At 40.3% G+C, this 23165-nt stretch overlaps 1 long non-coding RNA gene across 1 annotated transcript in view; it reads right to left on the bottom strand.

The window, feature by feature from the left end:
- The window catches only part of LOC125892085 (uncharacterized), a 92889-nt gene extending 71039 nt beyond the window's left edge, over positions 1-21850 (bottom strand). Inside the window, exon 1 of the long non-coding RNA XR_007449703.1 lies at positions 21763-21850. This is a non-coding gene — a long non-coding RNA (uncharacterized LOC125892085). The remainder of the gene's footprint in view (positions 1-21762) is intronic.
- Positions 21851-23165: the final 1315 nt, after the last annotated feature.

Here is a 23165-nt window from a genome sequence, read left to right as displayed (position 1 = left end):
GTTTTTATGATGGTAGCGTCAGGAGCAGCCAAAGACCACCTGGTGGCAAGATAGTTATCTACCAGTGTTCGTAAACAAAAGAATAATTAGATATAAAGATTTTTTTAAAAATGCCTTACTCATTTCAATGACAAATTTTATTTTATTTTTTAAAAAAAATATGCAATCACTGTGCTCTGCTCAACTGGCACATAATAAAAATATTATTATGAAATTATATTATGAACATTAACATTACAAAAATAATTATAACAGTGATACAAAAATTGTCTCACAATAATAACCGCAGCAGCAGCAACAACATAGGCCTGGCGCACCATACAAAACACTCCTCTACCCTCTTTGAATGGTGTAATGTGTCGTACAGCCCATCAAGCCACACGAGGGTGTAGTTTGAGAAGTTTGACTTGTTTCATGGCCTCGACGTTGAACTTCCGGTTGTGCGAGTAGCGTCACTTCCTTTTTTTGTCCCATCTCATATTAACGTCCATGCCTGTAAGTTCTGCTTTAAATAAACTAAACTATGTAAACAGTGTGTTTCATACATGCTTCCCTGTACCCATAAGCAAACGGGGAAACGCATTAACTGTACATAATTATTTATCTTTATTTCGGCCATGATCAATATTCTTTTGTTTACGAACACTGGTAGACAACTATCTTGCCACCAGAGGGGTATTCCAGGTAGGAGGTTCAACAAACTCTGAGTGTAACCCTGAATTCTGAGTTGATTTACCCTGAGATGGGAAACTCTGAGTTACCGGTTCCAGAACAGCTGATTTGAGTTAGTTCAGTCAACTCTGAGTATGTTCACTTTGAGTTAAGCCAACAATAAAAAGCCATCATCAATGGAGCTCCGACTCCACGATTCACCATGGCAACAGGTAAATAAAAGACAGAGCCTCCATTTTAATCCAGTGGATGTAGAGATATTAATGCATGTGTAGCAGACAGTGCACGTTTATCTTTAAAAGAAGAGCCTGAGTCAGAGCGAGGAAAGTGTAAATAAGTTAACCATAAAGTTAATAAAAAAGTTTCATTCAGTGTTGTCCGTTTATTCATCATTTATCAGACTTACATTTCCTTAATGAAGATAAAGTGGTGGAATCTGACTGTGTATCAGGCTGTAGATACATTACATTATATTAATAATATATAGTAATATATTTGTTCAGATTTAATCTGATGGGGAAAAACTGAAAAAATAGTAAGATTTAAAACATATAGGCTAGGCTATAGATCCAAGACATAAAGACATGACTGTAAACTCACAGTCTGACCCAATAATAATATCTTTGGTGATTTGCACTTGAAAAGACGTTGAGGTTTAAATACAGTAGATTTTAAAATGTTGGACATCTATTTGTATCTTGACTCAACAGCATTCAGTGACTTTATTTCAGCTACAAATGTAGTAAATTTAAAGACACTGAAATGCTGCACCATTGCTCACTCAGAAATATTAACATATAATCCCCAATATTAGACTATAGGAATTATGTTCCATCAGTGCCACCAATGACATCAGTGATAGAGATAATTAGTCAGTGATACTACATGTCTAAAGCTTCATACCGATTTTTAAAATTTAAATAATTAGACCTACACATTATGTGCAACAAACATTTCGGAGCTGCTCTAACAGACTGACAGTCTGATCCTTGTGTACAGTGTAATAAAAAATAATAAATATAAAAATGACAGAGGTTTGATTCTGAGGATGAATTCTCGCTGTGTATTATTTGAATGTTAAGACAAAAACCGATGTCCAAAGAAATGATTGATGTGCATAACTTCAATCAATCAATCAATCAATTTTATTTATAAAGCCCAATATCACAAATCACAATTTGCCTCACAGGGCTTTACAGCATACGACATCCCTCTGTCCTTAAGACCCTCACAGCGGATAAGGAAAAACTCCCCAAAAAAACCCCTTTAACGGGGGAAAAAAACGGTAGAAACCTCAGGAAGAGCAACTGAGGAGGGATCCCTCTTCCAGGACGGACAGACGTGCAATAGATGTCGTACAGAACAGATCAACATGATAAATTAACAGTAATCCATATGACAGAGAGAGAGAGAGAGAGAGAGAGAGAGAGAGAGAGAGAGATGCAGGTAATGACAGTATCTTACAACAACATTAATGGAAGTAATAATATTATAGTTATAGTTCTGGTTACTGCGGTACAATATGTTGAAAGTATGTATTAATACCTGGCAGTATACATGTGTGACAATAATCATATGTGTATAATAACAGAAGAAGTATGACTAATGACTAATGATGGCAGCAGCAGCAGGAGGCATCTGGCGGGACCACGGCAGCAGCACAACCACACACGTCACGCTGTCCAGGCACCGCTGTGATATGAGTTAATCTGAGAGACAGTGGAGCACAAAGGCTCCAAAGAAGAAGCCGAGTTAGTGACATCCAGAATGGCCGGGTTAGCTAGATGCAGTAATAGGATACGAGAGAGAGAGAAGGAGAGAAGGGGCCCGGTGTTTTATAGAGGGGTCCTCCGGCACACTAGGCCTAAGTCAGCCTAACTAAGGGCTGGTACAGGACAAGCCTGAGCCAGCCCTTACTATAAGCTTTATCAAAGAGGAAAGTCTTAAGTCTAGTCTTAAATGTGGAGACGGTGTCTGCCTCCTGGGCCGTAACAGGAAGATGATTCCACAGGAGAGGAGCCTGATAGCTAAAGGCTCTGGCTCCTGATCTACTTTTGGAGATTAACTTAAGACAGTCCTGAGTAACAAAGTAATATCCAGCAGGATTTAGACTGTGACATACGGTAAATCTCTGCTAATTAATGCGCTTCGATACAAGCTTTGACACGGACTGAATGAATGAGGAAATGAAACAGCGTGTAAGAGGGAGGAGACAGAAAAAAAGGGTTTATTGAAGAAAACCTTCTCTGTTACCATGGTGATTGACTCAGAGTTTCAGTTACCTCTCTTTCTGGAACAGATAACTCAGAGTTTCCCTCATCTCAGGGTTAACATACTCTGAGTTTTCACATCCCGCTTTCTGGAATACCCCCCAGCAGGTGGTCTTTGGCTGCTCCTGACGCTACCGTCATAAAAACAAGAGAGGAAGAAATCTGAGTATCTGATTGGTCGAAGGACTGAACTGAACAGGTGATATCAACATCCGTGATCAACAACATAGACGCATTTATTTTTATCACAAAACTAATAAATAATCATGGTGGATTTACTGAACAGAGTTCCTGAAAAAACGCTGCACTTAACAACTTATTTATCTTTATTTCAGCCATGATAATTATTCTTTTCTTACCAGTTGGTCTTTGGCTGCTCGAAGAAATCTGCACTGACTGAAACACTGCATTTAACAGCTGGATTAAAAAACCTTCTGTAAAGTATATAATTGCCCAGATTGCCCACCACAGATCGCCCAAAGGGTAAGTTTCTGATTGTAATTTCTCCCCATTATGTTCTGTTGTGTGTGTTTAGAGATGTTAAAACAACATATTTATGCAACTGCTATGTTTTCTGCCTTTTTTGGATAAGCGGGGAACATAGAACCTTTTTTTAGTAAGAGGGAAACATAGAACCCGGAAAACATAGAACCTTTTTTGTGTAAGCGGGAAACATAGAACCTTTTTTGCAGGGTTAAATGGGGAACATAGAACCTGGGGAACATAGGGATGACCCCTTTCTGCTCAGTTTGTTTCTGCACTTGATGCACTTCATAGGGATGAAGTCTTTGTTTTGTGAGCTGCAGCACCTTTGAGTTTTTCACATCCTTTGCATTTTTTTCCTTTTGCTGGGCAGTGCACTTGTCCTCCCTCATGTGGAAATTGTCCTCCACAGTTGTTGCATGTCTTGTTTTCACATTTCACATTTGAATTTTTATTGATTTGTCTCTGACTTTGGAAACTTTTCTTCTGTACAGCATGGACTGGGAATTCTTTTTGAGATCTGGCTGTCTCTATTCCTGCAGCTTGTTTGTCTGACAGTTCTTGGGCTCTGGCTGCATCCAGTAGTTTTTGGAGTGTCATGTCACTGTCTTTTAGCGCCGCCCGGCGGACGTGCGCAGAGCTGCAGCTCAAGATAATCTGTGACTTTATTTCTTTGTCAATGTCTGCAAAGTCACAAGTGGACGACAGCTGCCTCAGTCTTGTGTGGTAAGCATCCAAAGTTTCATTTTCATTTTGCCTGGCTTGTCTGAAAACATAGATTTCGTATTCTGTGTTCACTTTAGGGCAGAAATAGGCTCGCAGCTTCTCAACGGCCGTATCATAATCACCGTCTTCTCCGGTTTCTGGCAGCGTGTCACATATGTCATACAAATCTGATCCTGCATAGTGCAGTAGTAGCGCTCTCTTTTGTGCATTATCCCTAATGTCCAATGCCACAAGGAAGTTGGTGAACCATTTAATCCACTTCTTCCACCTTGAGCCTACAGAGCTGGGTTCAAACTGTGGGAAATGTGGGAGACTGGCCATAGTGCGCCATGTTGTTAGCTTGTGTTAGCTTTTATGCTCCGTGTTGGTGGCTAGCTTAGCTTGCTAGGCTTCTGTGTTGGCTTGCGTAGTTCTCTTACTGCATTTCCAGAATGATAGTTTTTTTTCTTCTTTTGTCATTTGGTGCGGTTTTTCTCATCACCATTTATAGTGTTTTACCTTCGGTGTTGATCTGACTTAATAAATGAGACTCAAGACAGTGCACATCGTTCGAGTGAACGTTTACTTTGGTTTTTCGGCATTACATCCAAGAGTGCAACAACAATAATTGTCTGGGTAGGAATGTATGTGTACTAACTGCAGGAGAGTGTGTACTTCACTATATTACACCTGCAGCAACAATGTGGTGACCAAGTCTTTGAAATTATATAAAACTAAAGGTAACTGCACAAATGACTTGGGCACTCTCCCACGATTTATCATCCTATGTATGTCTGGCACAGAATGATAAACAAGGAGCCAACAACAGAAGCCACTTAAAGAATATTGACTAACACCTGAGAGCATTATTAGAATACAGTTTATTCAGGTTGTCACAGTGCTGCCTCCCTTGGTCACCTGCGCTTTTTGTATGCCCAGTCACTCAGCTCTCAGTCAGTAATTTTCCTTTCACCCTGGTTTCCCATGCCTCAGCTTCAGTCCTTACCACCTCATCAAGGCAACTCAGTTTACCTGTTGCTCATTACTCACAGCCAGTATATATAACCCAGCCTCACAGACACTTATTGCCAGATTGTTCTTCGCCATCATGCAAGACTCTTCAGCACTTTATTCCGGACTGATTTCCCTTTGCCAAGCCTGCCCCTCTGACCTGACTGCTTCATCTGATTCCCGGTATGTGCTCCAGCCTTATGTCCCTGACCACCAGACCTACTTCCACGTCCTTGGTTCCTGTTTGTCTGTGGCTGCTTGGCATTACCATCCAACAACAACACTACAGTATGTGAGTATTCCAGCCTGCTTATCTGTGGTTTTCTGCGGCCCATAGATTCTCACCGTGTCCCCACTCGGGCCATTGTTTGTGCGTGTCCCCTACTGGTTCTACTGCTTGGACTGTGCACTTACCTGGTTCCTGATTCCCTGCCTCCAGAACTACCTCCTCTGCCTTGCTGCTCCATGGTACTGCTGCCTCTTATTAAACTGAACTGTGTTTCCTGTTGGGCTAACGCCACCACTCATATACCTGCCTCCTGACCCGGTTAGGCCTGCCAAACCAAATAGGCTGCCAAGGACCTTGTGGAGATATTGCTGGAATGTTGAACTGTACTGTGTGTTGTGTACTAGCCCTGTCCTGACAATAAACACCATTATCAACTGCTACTCCTTTCCATTGTGCTTCAGTTGGGTCCAAATACCCCTATTACACAGGTACATACATGGAATTTTCTTCTTTTGTTGCATGACATAAAAATAGTAAGAGAAAATAAAATTAAATTTAAAAGCAAGCACCGCAAAACATTTCTGAAATAGAAGAAAGCTGTCATGAAATTGTAAAAGGCAATAGGAAAATATGTATAATATATGTCATTGGGGTTGCAGGCATTGTTAATGAGGCCAGCAGCAGTGTTCATGTTGCATGAGGTCTTGTTCCTGCTGGACCGCGGCCCTCTGCCAGAGGACAGTGTTTCAAAAAGTTTTTTTGTCTAGGGGACGGGGTTGGCCGCAAACCTTCCTTTTGGCCTCAGGGTCCTGGAGGTAAACAGTAGTGATGGCCAAATGAAGCCTCACATTTTCTTTATTTTCTGAGCCCACTAGATGGTGCTTTTTGTTCATCAAAAGGTTGAAAGCACACTGAATTGCCATTCTTTGAGCCTCTCTCTTTAAGCCATGAGTGCCATCTAGTGGGCTCAGAAAATAAAGAAAATGCTTCATGAGGCTTCATTTGACCATCACTAGTAAGCAGTAGAGCAGGTCATTCATTTATCGTCAGATTGGCAGTTCGGTCTCCCCGCCCCTCCAGCTCGAAAGTCAAAGTATGCTTAGGCAAGATACTGAACCCCAAACTAATACTGATGGCTGTGAGTGCATGTGAATTGTTACTGAGTAAAAGGTGACACCTTGTATGGTACCCTTAGCCACCAGTGTGTGAATGTCATCAATCAATCAATCAATTTTATTTATAAATCCCAATATCACAAATCACAATTTGCCTCACAGGGCTTTACAGCATACGACATCCCTCTGTCCTTAGGACCCTCGCAGCGGATAAGGAAAAACTCCCCAAAAAACCCCCTTTAACAGGGAAAAAAAACGGTAGAAACCTCAGGAAGAGCAAGGAAGGAAGAGCTGAGGAGGCATCCCTCTTCCAGGACGGACAGACTTGCAATAGATGTCGTACAGAACAGATCAGCATAATAAATTAACAGTAATCCGTATGACACAATGAGACAGAAAGAGAGACAGAGAGAGAGAGAGAGAGAGAGAGAGAGAGAGATGCAGGTAATGACAGTAGCTTACAACAACATTATTGAAAGTAATAATATTATAGTTATAGTTCTGGCTACTGTGGTACAATATGTTGAAAGTATATATTAATATCTGGCAGTATACATGTGTGACAATAATTATATGTGTATAATAAGTAGAAGTATGACTAATGACTAATGATGGCAGCAGCAGCAGGAGGCATCTGGCAGGACCACGGCAGCAGCACAACCACACATGTCACGCTGTCGAGGCACCGCTGCGATATGAGTTAATCTGAGAGACAGTGGAGCACAAAGTCTCCGGAGAAGAAGCCGAGTTAGTGACATCCAGAATGGCCGAGTTAGCAAGATGCAGTAATAGAATAGGAGAGAGAGAGAGAGAGAGAGAGAGAGAGAGAGAAGGAGAGAAGGTGAGAAGGTGCCCGGTGTATTATAGGGGGGTCCTCCGGCAGACTAGGCCTAGGTCAGCCTAACTAGGGCCTGGTACAAGGCAAGCCTGAGCCAGCCCTAACTATAAGCTTTATCAAAGAGAAATGTCTTAAGTCTAGTCTTAAATGTGGAGACGGTGTCTGCCTCCCAGACCGTAAGATGATGATTCCGCAGGAGAGGAGCCTGATAGCTGAAGGCTCTGGCTCCTGATCTACTTTTGGAGACTTTAGGGGCCACGAGTAACCCTGCGTTCTCAGAGCGCAGTATTCTGGTGGGATAATAAGGCACTATGAGCTCTCTAAGATATGACGGAGCTTGACCATTTAGAGCTTTATAAGTTAACAGTAGGATTTTAAATTCAATTCTGGATGAATTAAATTCTTCATGAATGTGTGTTTGAATGGGTGAATGTGACATGTAGTGGAAAAGCACTTTGAGTGGTCAAAAGACTAGAAAAGCGCTATACAAGTGCAGTATGCACATAATTAGTACATACTACTTCGCCATAACATTTTGCCCTACACTTTGAACCGCTTGTTCATATATCCATACCATAAAGAGCAAACAAAAAACCATTCGCCAAGCTCACCAGAGACAAGACATCAACCCAGAAAACTCTGCTGTTGTTACTTTTCCAATATATGTAGTTTGACTTTTAACATATAACTGCATACACTGTAAATGCTGTGATGATGTCGGTGCTGTGCTCTTTGAGAAATCCACAACTATCTCCACTGTCTTCAGAAAATTGAGCTCCAGGCAGCAGAGGTGGCTTGACTCGAGTCTGACTCGAGTTGCAAATTTGAGGACTTGAGACTTGCTTGACTAACACTGAAGAAAGACTCAACTTGACTTTGACTTGGTATTCATATCTTGAGACTTGACTTTGACTTGAGATAGATAACTTGAAAGGACTTGAATTTTTTAATTTAATATTTGTATTTTTCTAGATATTGAGAAGTTGCTTTTTGTTTTTAAAATATGATGACGCATGGCATTTGGGGAGGCTCCTCCGGCTGACATACGTGCCCACACCACCACTTCCTCCTACCCACAGCTCTCCTCGGTGGAATGGCTGCATGTGCAGTGGCATCACGAGCTTCATTTTGTGCTTTTATTCAGTTCTGTCTGCGTGATATACATGAGCTGGGTTTTTAATAAGTTCCTTATCTGTGAGCGTGTGTATATACGCTTGCTATACGCATCCACGTGCCAAGAGATAGTTTCCACAGTGACTTTTTTGACCTCCCGTTCCTGCTCAACTCGTGTTTGGGGATGTTAACAATGTGTTATTATTTCACCTGCTCTCTCACAGCAGCAGATATGTTATGTGAGTGGAGTCTTTCACCCTGACCAGAGGGCTTGGAGCAGGAGAGGAAGTATTACAAGTGAAAGTACTGTAGAAATGTCCCCTGTGGCTGTTGGTCTACTACTGTATATATATTATTATTATATATGATCTCTGATTCTGACTCATGCATTAATGTAAAAGCAGGATTTTACTGTTGCAGCTGAGTGAGATGGAGCTCATTTTAAACTTTTAACTAATGATTATTTTCATTATGGGTTAATCTGCTGATTACTTTCCCCATTAATCGATTGATTGTTTGGTTTGTAAAAATTCTGGAAATAGTGAGAGATAGTGTCACACTTACCCAGAGTCCAAAGTGACACCTTCTACAATGTTTATTTTGTCCAACTAACAGTTCAAACCTCAGTTTAAAAATTGATTATTAAAATAATAAAAACCAAGCAAAAGCAGCAAGAAAATCCTCACATTTGTGAAGCTGAAACCATCAAATGTTTTTGCATAACAAAACAACTTTGATTATAAAAAAAGTGGCAAATTTATTTTTCTGTCAATTCAATAATTGACTCAGTTCCAGCTATACTTGTTCATTTTCATGTTTCGAGTGCAAAATTAAATAATTTATAAAGTAATTAGTAACTAAAGCTGTCAGATAAATGTAGAGGAGTAGAGGCAGATGGTGGCATGAGAACAAAAGACTTTATTTGTACTTACAGTTCCTTAGTAAATGTATTTAGTTACATCCCACCACTGGGTGCAGTTTATCTTATATTATCTTCATGAGTTTGTGAGTATGACTTGACTTGTAACTTGCTTGACCTGACCAATGACTTGACCTGACTTGCTTGACTTATAGCAAGGACTTGACTTGACTCCCTTGATTACCACAGTGAGTTGGGACTTGCTTGAAACTTGAAGGTTGCGACTTGAGACTTGCTTATGACTTGCACATGTGACTTACTCTAACCTCTGCCAGGCAGATCTGTTCACACAGGGTAACCATATGGTTAATCTCCCACCTGTAGGCAGACTCTGCCCCACCAGAGAGGAGTCCAAGGACAGTGCTATCATCTACAAACTTAAGAAGCTTGACACACTGGTGACTCTAGGTACAGCTTTTGGTGTAAAGGAAGAAAAGTAGAGGGGAAAGAAAGTAGCCTTGAGGGGAACTTATGCCGGTGGTACTGGACATGTTTCTGCAGCTTCACATGCTGCTTTCTGTCAAACAAGTCTGTGTGGAGTCAGGCATGTGCAGCTGGTAGAGCTTGTCCCACAGCAAAGCTGAGACAGTGGTATTGAAGATAGAGCAGCAATCCACAAACAGGATTCTGGCATAGGTTCATGAGGAGTTCTGATGCTTGAGAATGAAATGTAGGACCTTGCTGACTGTGCCGCCAACACTAGTAAATTACAGAAATTTAAACACCATCATCATGAAAAAATAAACTAATAAAAAAAAAAAGGATAAGGCCAAAGCAAAAATGGAATGTACCTTTTAAGTTGGTATTGTGGCATGAGAAGACCGAATAAGGAAACATCTGGGCCCAGTATTTCAAAGTGATCTGATAGGATTATCCTGGCCGGATTGGATTAAATCCTGATCTGATCTGAAAACTGGGTAGTTCAATACAGATCAAGAGGATCCTGATCCTGGGGATCAGGATTCAGATCTGGTAATCCAATCCTCCCTTTAATCCAGATAAATGCTGCATTTGGGTATTTCAAAAGTTAAGGCAGAGATCTGGATCAATTTGATACCAAATTTCAGGATTATTTGGATCCCACCTCAGAGGTGGATTTGACAGAGCCTCAGCTCCACTTCTCATAGATATTGTTACTCAAGATGTTCATTACACTTAATCTACATTAGTGTTTTAGTTGTAAGTAATTTCAAGCGTAGAAAAATATTGTGGCCATACTTCCTGAAACTGCTGTAAATAAGAGTAACACATACAGACCTATTTCTCAACATCTAGTTTCACCTAACATTGTAACTTGTTTGTACCAAAACATCCAACACATGTTTGTGGCCAGACAAAGGCAAGGAAATGCAATGCAAAGCAAATTTATTTGTATAGCATATTCTTTTCTTCACATAGAGTACAAGAAACAATACAGGGATTAACATAATAAACACATGGCAATTCAAACAAAGTATAAAAGAAGCAATTAGAAACAAAATGTAAATCACAATAGTGTCACAGAACCTAAAGACTGCTCACAGGTCTGAGGTGAGCTTTTTTTCCAGAAGTTTTATCTTCAATTCTGTCTCTCTCTGTTGAAGCAGCGTCAGCTTGAGCTGCTCGTCAGCCAATTCAGTTTGTCTCACCGCCCTCTCAGTCTCCATTCTCTATCAGGAATCCACAATAGTCACAGAAATTGTTTAAGTACAGAAAAGCATATCATCAGCATTACTGTAGCATACCCAAACTCAGTCCTCTGACACTGAATGAATCGCATAATTCATACTAGTAACGTTACTGTGTATTTTTCCTATACAGTCTGCTCTGACACACATGTAAAAAAAAAAAAAAAAAGTCTGCTGTGTTGGCAGTAACATAACATTAAACTGAACAGGTTGGTGTTTAAAGAGTTCATGTATGACGTACTTCAGATTAGATCCCTTTTAAATTAAACCACAGACCATAAAATACATCCACAAAGCCAGCTACCTCGCTAGCCTGCTAGCTACTTAACATGCAAGTCAATGGAGCTGCGTTAGCTACTGTTAGCATGACCTCGGCTCAATTAGAGATCGGTATGCTCACGTTTTAAGTAGGTGACAATTCAAATAGCTGGCTCACATGAGATCGTGGGTGGCCTTCATATGGTCTTAAAAACGCTACACATTAGATAACGGTAAACCTACATTTTGATGTGAAAGCTGTGTTACCAACTGCTCATTTCGGGAAGTAACTTAGTCCGCCATGTTTCAGATCCGGGGCAGAGTCATGAGATTTGGAAATCTGTATCCAGTCAGATTGGGATCAAAGTGATCCACCCTGCCAATGTTTTGAAATACCCAGATAAAGTCAGCAGGATCACCTTGATCCCTGACTGAGAAAAGGAGGATTTCATTACCCGGATTATTCTGATCAAGGTTACAAGTTTTGAAATACTGGGCCCTGGATATTATCGACTCCAGCAGATGTATGCAGTTACTAAAACTGCAGAGACAAGCAGGCATTATATGTACTCTGTACTGTAACCATTGTACATCATTGTGATTAAACAGGTGATTGTGGGTAAATATGAAGCCTTTTCATCCATATTTCAGATTTGACAAAACTAGAGCCTGTCATTTTGTTGATAAACCATGTGTCTTTTCACTTTTCCACCATATCCAATGCCTGCTTTGTCTTTCCCTATGGGCTTAAGGGGTCTGGTGCTGAGCAGCAGGTCAGAACTTCAGCAGGTACTGGAGAGGAGGAAAAGGGTGCAGAGTGAACGGGAAGAGGAGGGACAGAACAGGACTCCTCTGGATGACGTGCTGCTCAGATGTCAGCAGAAACAACTTGAGGTAATACATCATCTTTATAGGTTTATAAGGGCATCAGCAATGGCAGAAAAATGCTTCCTTTAATCTCCTCATGCAAATGAATACTCAATGGTCCTTGTTCACAAATGCTGTTAGGGCATAAATCTGTGCTCCAGCCATGTTCATGCACAGTTTATGCACAAATTTGGGATTCTTCAATATTTTCTTAACTGAATGTGTTTTACTCTGCAAACATATTTAGAACTGCCTCATACCATGCCCTACACACAAAGGATGAAGTCAGTTCATGTCAGTTTGAACAAATGTTAGCAGTATTTCAAAGTCACATGACTTGTTTGTATTTAGCACAATACAGCTACAAGTAAAGCTGCAAGCAGTGATGAATGGGCTCTCACACCTTTACGTACGTCGCTGGTACCATTGGGACAGTTGTTGAGGCGGCTGTATATTTGTGTTGTAGTCGGACACTGCACACAAGAGTGACATGGTTTTTCCTGCAAGGCATGAAAGCAGTGGAAATGACCTATTGCAAATTTTGTACCACTTTATGTGTCCACTATATGGCGCTAAAGAACACACACTAATTAGATGTCATCTAACTGTAAGACCCAAACATGCACATTTCTTGTAAAAAGAATGATGTTTGCGACATAAGGCTCACTTCTTGTTACCAGTAGGTGGCGCTCTGACTATAACTCAATATTGGCATGTTGATGTCTCCAGACTGGGACTCTTATCAAACATATGAAGTTTAGGGCAGATCTGACCAAATACAGTTGAGTTACATACCATTTCCTGACTGGCTGCGATAAAAATGCCATACTACAGAATCTCAAAAGCTTTGCAATTTAGCATTGCCAAGGATTGTACCCAGATTTGAAGTAGATTTGATTGAATCAACACATTTTTATCCCAACTACATAGGCCCATAGCTCAGCAATACCTGCACATAATTCAAGTCTCAGATGACAGTGAATTTTTGGATAGTGTTTTCAATGTTTCTAGATTTTCATATCACAGTTTATCATTAACATTTCACGCCACTGACAGGTTACTGTCTTGTCGACGAAACACTTTCGCTACCATGTCATCACATATCTATGTGATATCTAGGATATGAAGTATCCTACTTCATTCATGGTTCTGATGATGACACTCACAATTAACAACCCCGCCCCTTTCACATGAACGCACATGGCTGGGTAGGAAAACCCAGAGTTAGCTGAACTGGTTGATAACCAGCTTCATAGCACCGGTTATCCAGACGGCCAGTATTAGGGTTAGTCAAACCAGTTAACGAGAAGAATCCTGGGTAAGTTGAACTGACTTTGTTGTACAGGCCTCTGGTCTCTCTCTCGTACGCCATTCTGTTTGTTGTGCTAATCTCAATATTTGTTTACTGTGTTTCATATCACAGGCCCACAAATATTTACCCATATCTCATTATTATCAGACTTTGATCCTCTGCCTGACCATCCCTGTGTCCAAGGCTATTTCCTTTTTTTTAAAAAAAAAAAAAAAAAAAAAAAGGCCTCGGCGGGGCATCGGTAGCATAGTGGATAGTACCGGCGCCCCATGTACAGAGGCATTGCCTCGTTGCAGCGGTCGCAGGTTCGAGTCTGGCCTGCGACCCTTTGCTGCATGTCAGTCCCCATTCTTTCTCTGTCTCCCCATTTCACACAGTGTCCTGTCAGGTAAAGGCAAAAAGCCCAGAAAAATAATCTTTTAAAAGCCGAGGCCTTTTTTTTTTTTTTTTTTTGTCATTCTTTATCATCTTTTCCATTTTGTGGTAACCACTGTTTGTGAATGCATGAATGGGTCAAACCTGCAGTACTGGATTTGAAATGAACTGTAATAAACTTGAGCTTCTGTGCTTTGATTAGCAAATTTGAAACAACATGACCCTCATCCATTTAAAATTAACATTAATTCTTCTGAGCTCATTTTGGTCAAAGTAACATAAAAGTAGTGTAATAGGTTACTTATTACTCTAAACAGAGAGTTATATTGTAAAGAAACATATTACTTTCAAATGAAGGCAGCTAGTAATGTGTAATACATTACATTTTTGGAGTAACTTCAACTGTGTTTTATTATTATTATCATTAATATTTAATATCATTATTATTACCTGAGGTGGCGTGATAATGTAAGGAACTAATACATGTCAAGGTACTAAACTGTTCTTTGGTACATTACTGTGACTTCAACTGTATGCAAAAGAAAATCCAAAAGATATTGCTGGGTTCTTAAATAGTATGTCTTTGCAGTTGGCTTCCTAGAGGAAAAAAAAAAACATGCTCCACCAAACACTTCATTTGTCCTTTTATAGTAAAGGTAGTGAAATGTCATTAAAATTGACTGTATGTACAAAACACTTATGATCATTCATTGTTGTTTAATGAAATATTTAATGTTATCCAATAACATACTCACAAAAATATGCTGAAATAATTTCACAAGTGTGATTTTACTGTCTAAAGCCACACTTTCCCTTAAACAAGTTTGGTATTGTCTCTTTTGGGACAGTGGAATACTCTTGGTCTCGTGCCCTGCTTTTATGCCTGAGCAAAATTGATATGACATAACAAAAAAATATCAGCCATCTGTGAATGTTGTCTTATTTGCTGATAGGCCGCTGGCTGTCAACAAGGCAAATAATGGCATGGATTCCTGGCTTATAAATTGGTGTTTCCCAAATATGTATGTACGTAGTTGTTAAATGTTGTTCAATGTTTCATATGTTAATGTTTACCTTGGCCAGCTTTGCTGTCCTTGGTTTTAGCTATATGTTTATTTTGTGTATGTATGTTGAGAGCAATTAAAAACTAGAATTACCACCCTGCGGTTATATGCCTCTGTGCACCAGTCAGTTTTCTCTTACAGTTTACATCCATGTCTGTAAAAACATGGATGCTACAGATACATCTTCCCCCCTGCGGCACAGAAGATCGATACAATCAGCACAGTTTCAACATAAGTGTCTCCAATTCAATACCTTATCAAATCGCTCCCCTTCTGTTCCTGAGATATGACGTTAAATAACTGCCAGAAAAGTGTTTTTGCAAAACATTATGATGTTACAGTAAAGTGTAAAGTGACCTTTTGAAGGTCAATATTTTACCCTATTAGACATTTGTGTGAGGTTTTGTCATAATTAGCAGAAGACTTCTTGAGTTATGGCCAAAAATATATTTTGTTGACCTTTGACCAAAAAATTCTTATAATTATAGTCCAAGTGAACGTTTGTGCTGACTTTGAAGAAATTTCCTCAACGCATTCTTAACATATTGCATTCTCAAGAATGAGACAAACAAGGTCACAGTGACCTTGACCGTTGACCTATGACCACCAAAATCTAATCCAGACATTGTTGAGTCCAAGTGGACATTTATGCCAAATTTGAAGATATTCCCTTAAGGCGTTTACAAACGTGGGGCGGACAGATGTACAGATGGATGTACAGACATACGTACAGATGTACATACAGACAGACGGACAGACAACCCGAAAACAAACACTGGCTACAGCTATCATTGGCACAGAGGCATAACAAACTGGAGTCTAATTCAACCCTGTGCACATACTTGGGGATTAAATCTGATAATGAAAAAAAAAACAAACATGAAATAGTTTCCTGGCACTTTCAGTGTAATAGACTGTTGGGCCCATGCACTTGCTTGGGCCCTAAGAACAGACACAGAAAACACAAACTGCTTCCTACAGTCATTGCAAAGTGTAAGTGACTCTAGTGTAAACTCATTCGATGCACATGATGAATCTCACATTTTTGCCCTCCTCTTGGAATAAGACTTTGCCATCTTTACATGATCTATCATCTATACATCGATATATCACAAATGCTTTTCCATATATGTTTTCAGAGGGAGAAGAAACAAGAAGAAAAGACAAGAGAGGATGCCCACATGATGGAGTTTGTCAGAGTCCGACAGAACCTAAGAAAGATCCACTCAGTTATCCAGAGCAAGGCTGCAAACACGTGAAGTGCTACAGAAAACTGCACCCAACCTGTAAAATAAACTCTCTTACAGCTTTTTTTTAGACAGATTCATAAAGACTTCCATCCATCCATCCATTTTTGTAACCGGTTATCCTCTTGAGGGTCACGGGGGTGCTGGAGCCTATCCTAGCTGACATTGGACGAGAGGCAACATTCATTGAAAGGCAATGACAAACTGTGGAGGGGAGTCCGGAGACAAACCAGTCAAGGCTGCGAGGTTGCAGAGAGCCAATTATAGGCAGGAGCCAGAGATAAAACCCTCAGAGACAACACAACAGTAGTGTTGGACGCGCCACACCGCAGTGTGCAGTCGGGCCACGGAGTGCCTGCAAAGCACACACACAGACCCCAAAATAAGCTATTATAAATATGCAAGCAGTGAAACATGAATTAAAAAGAAAAAAAAATTCAAATAACATATCCACCTTATTTCTGAGGGCACTACTGTAGAAATGATTATGTGCGCAGCTTCCTGTGGGATGGCGGAAGTAGCAGTAAGCTAGTGAGTCCCATAGACTGTCTGTGGTTAGTCCCAGTGGCTACTCTTGGTGGCTGACCTACAGCGCTGGTTCTTTTCAAAAGTAATTTGCCTTCAGTTTAGCAAATACTGATTTAATTTTTAACAAATATTTAACATATGTTAACTTAGCATTTTCTAAAATGTCTTTGCGGAGCTCTGGTACCTGTTGTATGTTGAACATGTAACCAGAACAAAAATGGATTGTTCCTGTTGCCAAAGGTACTATTAATGTGAGAAATAAAACCACAAGAGTTTCAAGAGACATAGAGAAAAAGTATGAATCAGAATTTGCAGAAGAGAATGACCGTGAGACTGACAGGTCCGTCACTCAACATCAGTACATGATATCCCTGTCTTTCCCTGTCTGACTTCATTCTCAACCTACATTTGAAAATAAACTCAGCAACATACCTTGAAATATGTATTAAGTCATTAGAGCTAAGAATGTGTTACTGATTTAGCATACTTTCTTTATATCATATAAAAAAATGAATGCCAAAAGTTATTTCTTTTACTACTACTTTATATTACTATTACTGAAGTCTGCTGCTAAATTCAGATTCATGTTTCGCTCAGAATAGTTTTAAATAAATCAGAAGCTATAAAAACATGTAAATTACGTGGTTAACACAGACTAGCAAAGGATTAGCTGGGAAACATCACATTTATTCACTTTACATGGACTTACAGTTAATAATAAATTATGTGAAATGTTTGCTGAATGTGTATCTCTTCATAAGTCATCAGAAATCCTCTTTAGAAGGAGCAGATGTTTGCATTAAGCTAGCTCTGGCCATGTTAAAATTAACAATATCTTTACAGGGCAAGGCAAGTTAATTGCCAGCGTGCTCTGTTGAAAAGGAAAAAAACCCAACAGTGCTTTGAGATGGCTGTCAGAGATGGCAGAGGGATGATCATATTCCTGTTTGAGCTATAACAGGTGGTGTGTTCCACGTTTTATTTCCCAATAGCTCTTGGAAAGAAGAAAAGAGTACTGTAACCAAACTGTTACCTTTTAGTTAGTTCGTTCGTTCATTTTTTATTTCCAAGTGTCATACACCAATGGTGCCCAGCCCTCATGGGCTTACAAGACACTTAAATTGACATAAAGGAGCCGTACAACATAAACAAAAGGAAAGTACAGGAAATGATGCTTTCATATATGCATCCACACACCTACATACATATACATATATATATAGACATACATATCAATCTATACCCATGGACATTCTTACCTACATGCATATTAATGCTAGGTGGTAATAGTGTTTCACACAAATAGTGTACTCCTACGCTGCTTGTATGCATTTTGGATGAACTTAGCTACTAGGAATATCTTTTCTGAAAATAAATACTGGAGACTGCCTTCATCAGACATTGAAAACAAATCCAGTCCATCTTCAGATAAAACTTTACCAAAAAGCCTTTGCCTGTGGTTGTGATACAAAGGACAGTAAAACAAAAAATGAAATTTATTTTCAATCTCTCCCAGATCACACAAACTACACTTTCGGTCTTCCTCAGCTATCAAATGGAAGTGTCCAGTCTCTAGAGCCAGAGGCAGAATACCACACCTCAGCTGGGCACAAACTGACCTCTGAGCTCTGGATAGGTTGGGGGTGACATAGCGCTCTGGGCTCTCAGTTTTGGTTTACACTGAGCTTCTTCTAACCATTTTTGTTTATAATTTTCAGATAATACTCTTTTAATTTGACTGAGAGAACAAGATAATTTAATTCTGTATACATACTGAAGACCAGCCATATCAAATAATTTTTCAAGCTGCCTGGCCCAAGAATAATTGTTTAAGAGATCTCTTAAAAAAAAATTGTTTATTAAGTCTATTATCAGGCATATTGATCAACCTGTTCCACAAACGCACCATGTCACACCCATGTCACACCCATGCCTCACCTCACATGGCTCCCACCCCATGTCACCGCATAATGCAAGTATTGGGGCCAATTTATGCACAACAAAGTAGCAAAAAGCACGCACATCCACAAACAAAACTGTGCAGGTGTTGAGCTCAAAAATGTGGACAGCTGAGCAGGCAAAGAAAAGGCTTGCACACTGCAGGGCTCGTCTTCAGTGCAATTTATTCACAGAGTAAAAATGACAACGTTTCGAGCTACCGCTCTTCATCAGGTCATACAGGACAATGGGAGACGCCGTCTTTAAATAGGAAAGTGGTCACATGATGAAAACCAGCTGATGCCACTTCCACATTAATTATACAAAGTGTAGAAAACAACAATAATATAGCGATATACACACTCGAATATATATCAACACACACACCTAGTGAGTGTAGAGACATAAATACCATGAAGATGCAACATGGTACACAATTGTAAAAATATAAACACACTTTAAGCAGTCTGAGTACAAAAACATCAGGTAGGACCGTCATACAGCATCAAACATGCTAAAAGAGGTGTCTCTTACAAAAAATAGAAATAAATGCACATCAATGAGCAGCCAGGGCACAGCAGTATAAGTATTCATGTAAGTATACAGCAAAAACAGAAATACATGCAAACCAGCAGAGTTAGAACAGTTTAGAGAAAGGGTTTAATGTCACATTCTTCATTGAGGCCTTTGGGTGACACAGTGTTCAGAGAGTATATCCAAAACAGTTCACGTTTCAGAAGCAGATTGTTAATGTCCCCCCCTCGCTGTGGAGGGTGAACATGCTCAATGCCCACGTAAGCGACAGGATGGTTCATCAAATTAAAATGACAGGCAACTGGACTTTTCTGATCATAATTTCCTGATGGTACTTCTGTGCTCTGAGATTCTATTCTTCAGAGGTCTGGAGGTCTTGCCAATGTAAGCAAGGCCGCAGGGGCACTTCAACAAATAAATAACATGAAAGCTGCAAGCAGCAATGGGCGGGACCTTGGATCCTCGCTGTCGGCCTCCAGCTCACATAGACGGTGTGAATTAGCCTATTCGTAGGAGTCGAAATGTCGATAAAACAAGCAATGTCAATATAACGCAAGGTCATTTTTGGCAAGAAACCCATGACTTGGGAGTAGAACTTTGATGGCTTCTGAAAACCAAACTACTGACGAGGACATCAATCAATCAATCAATCAATCAATCAATCAATCAATCAATCAATCAATCAATCAATCAATATCACAAATTACAATTTGCCTCACAGGGCTTTACAGCATACAACATTCCTCTGTCCTCAGGACCCAATGACACAGAAGGGGAGACAGAGAGAGATGCAGGACAGATGATAATGGCAGTAGCTTACAACAACATTAATGAAAGTAATAATGTTATAATTCTGGCTATTGTGGTACAATATGTTGAATTAATATCTGATAGTATACATATGTGACAATCATATGTGTATAGTACAGTACAGTACAGTACAGTAGAAGTATGACACACACAGACAGACACAGACACACAGACACAGACACACACACACACACACACACACACACACACACACACTGTACTTAGTCATCGTTTTCCTCATATTCCTATCAGAGACTGTGCTCAGGTAGGTTGCCACAGAGTACTGTCTGTTGAGGGCTTTATATGTTTCCATTTTGCTCTGGGATTTTATTAGTTCTGTCCAATATTCTCTGTATTTAGGGACCGAGCCTAGAGGCAGAGGACTGCTCACAGAGCAGTCCTCGCCAAAGGCGAGGACCCTATTGTTTTTGGTGCGTTTATTCTTTCTTTCTCCCGCCTCCTCTTTGAACTGGAATTTGACCCCCTAAACATGCTCAAAAACTCACCAAAATTGGCACACACATCAGAACCGGTGAAAAATTTTAGAAAATCATGAAATTAACCCCTAAAGTGCCAAAATGGGCTCTCTAGCGCCACCTAGGCACACAAAAATGGCCGCTACGGCCTGTAGGAACGTCGTAGAAACATGAAACCAAAACTGCCGTGTTCGTCTCATGAAGACCTAAAAATCATGCACTGACACCCCTGACCTAAATCCAACAGGAAGTGAGCTATTTGCTTTCAAAGTAAGATTTTGCCTTAAAACTGCCTTTCCTAAAAAATCTTCTTGTCATACACCATTTATCCTATCGGCTTCAAACTTGCACAGATGACAGATCAACTCCTTCTAATCAGATCTTATTTATAACTTTTTCATTACTCGCTTAATTTGGATTGGATTGGATTGGAGAAATTCTCACTTTACAATGGGTGTGTATTGCATGGAATGCTGTGAGCTAGAGTGGAGAGGGCTCTAAAAATCGTCTAAAACTTTTGTCTTTAACTCACTGCCATGGCCACAATTTTCACTGTACAGACACAATTTATACCACAAAACGTAGGAAAATTTGTCCTGCTCGCAGATATGTTGACATGGAATCTCTCACACGTACACATTTTTGCTGAGTGGCTCCAAAGCGAAGGGAGCGCCGATTTTTTTCTCATTCACTCCCATGTAAACTCAGAGGAGAAATTTCTGGAAACAGCTTAGGTGCAACACATTTTAAACTCGCTCCCCTGACCACATTTTTGACTGTAGAAATATAAAACGCGACACGTGCGTTCAGGAGAAGTGGCTGTCTCTGAAAATCACTTTATTTTCTTGATTGGACCAACGGTTTGGGTATGGGAAGGACTTGTTTGAGGAGTTCAAACCCATATTAAACAGCCTTTGGTGAGCTGCTCTCCTTAGCTGTCTGTGTCTGCCACAGGTGCCGACAAGTCATTAATCGCCATGACAACGGCTGCACACACAGACACACAGCCACACGGCTCTCTCTGTCTGTCTCACAATCTTTAAAGGACAGATTACAGCATTATTAACCCCTACAGTGCCAAAATGGGCTCTCTAGTGCCACCTAGACGCACTAAAATGGCCACTGCAGCCCGTAGGAATGTCGTATCAAGATCAAACCAAAACTGGTGTGTTTGACTTACAAATCACGCATTGACACCCAGGACCTGATTCCAACAGGAAGTGAGCTATTTGACCTTTCAAAGTAAGATTTCGCCTCAAACGTGGTCTCAAGAAAACACATCTCCTCCTACACCGTTTATTTTATCAGTTTTAAAGATGCACACATGCCACCTCAACTGCTACTAAACAGATCTTCTGTATAACTTTATCTCTCTCATCATCACATTATTTTCATGATTGGACCAACGGTTTGGGAATGGGAAGAACTTGTTCGAGAAGTTAAATCTCCACTAAAAGAGGTGTCTGTCTCTCTCTGCTCTTCTGCCAGGTGCGCCTACTTAATTACCATGGCAACCGCTGTCACACACAAACTCACAGAAACATGATGTCTGTGCGTGTGTCTACATCTTACATTCAGACATGACAGGGGCAGCATCTCCATTTTAACCCTTTAGGTGCCAGAGTTAATTGAGGAAAATATTCCATTTTCATTTCAAAAGGCTGTGGCTTGAAAGTGGTGACAGATAAAGGCATACTGTAAATGAGAAAACTATTCATCGTGACCCAAAGTTTGTGATAGGAGTAAATTAACTCATCCAATTTGCATATTGTGGCATCACTAGCAGGCAGCCATATTGGATTTCATAAATCTCAGTCAAAAAACATTTTGAACACATTTACACAGTAGATTTATTTTGTTTTGTGTTCTTTTTGTCGTCTCTTCCTCAAAATAAAGGAAGAGGAATCTGATGGGAAGAAATTCGCCCATCTAATTTGCATAATGTGACATCACTTGTACATACCTACAGCTACAGAAAGCATTCAAACATCAAAACGTTCAGCTCTGTAAGGATTTTCTGATGTTTGTGGCAATATGTTTGATATTTCTAAATAATTCACAGTGACGACATAAGCTGGGGGCGGAAACGGGCGCGAGTGCGAGGTCCCGCCAAACGCTGCTTGCAGCTTTAATTAGGGACCGAGCCTAGAGGCAGAGGACTGCTCAAGGAGCAGTCCTCGCCAAAGGCGAGGACCCTCTTGTTTTTGCTGCGTGCGTTGATAAGTGACCGGCCCCAACAGTAGTGGACTACTCACAAAGAAGTCCTCGCCGAAGGCAAGGACCCTCCCTATAGTTTTTGCCGCATTTTTTCTCACTGACCAGTCCTCGCCAAAGGCGAGGACACTATTGTTTTTGCTGTGTTTATTATTATTATTATTATTATTATTATTCTTTATTCTTTCTTCCGCCGCCTCTTTGAACTGGAATTTGACCCCCTAAACATGCTCAAAAACTCACCAAAATTGGCACGCACATCAGAACCGGTGAAAATTTTATAAAATGGTGACATTAACCCCTAAAGTGCCAAAATGGGCTCTCTAGCGCCACCTAGGCACACAAAAATGGCCGCCACGGCCTCTAGGAACGTCGTAGAAACATGAAACCAAAAGTGGCGTGTTCGTCTCATCAAGACCTAAAAATCACGCGCTGACACCCCTGACCTCAATCCAACAGGAAGTGACGTATTTGCCCTTTCAAAGTAAGATTTTGCCTTAAAACTGCCTTTCCTAAAAAA

Source organism: Epinephelus fuscoguttatus, linkage group LG7 (genome assembly GCF_011397635.1).
Source record: "Epinephelus fuscoguttatus linkage group LG7, E.fuscoguttatus.final_Chr_v1".
NCBI lineage: Eukaryota > Metazoa > Chordata > Actinopteri > Perciformes > Serranidae > Epinephelus > Epinephelus fuscoguttatus.
This window is presented reverse-complemented; position numbering and strand designations above follow the sequence as displayed.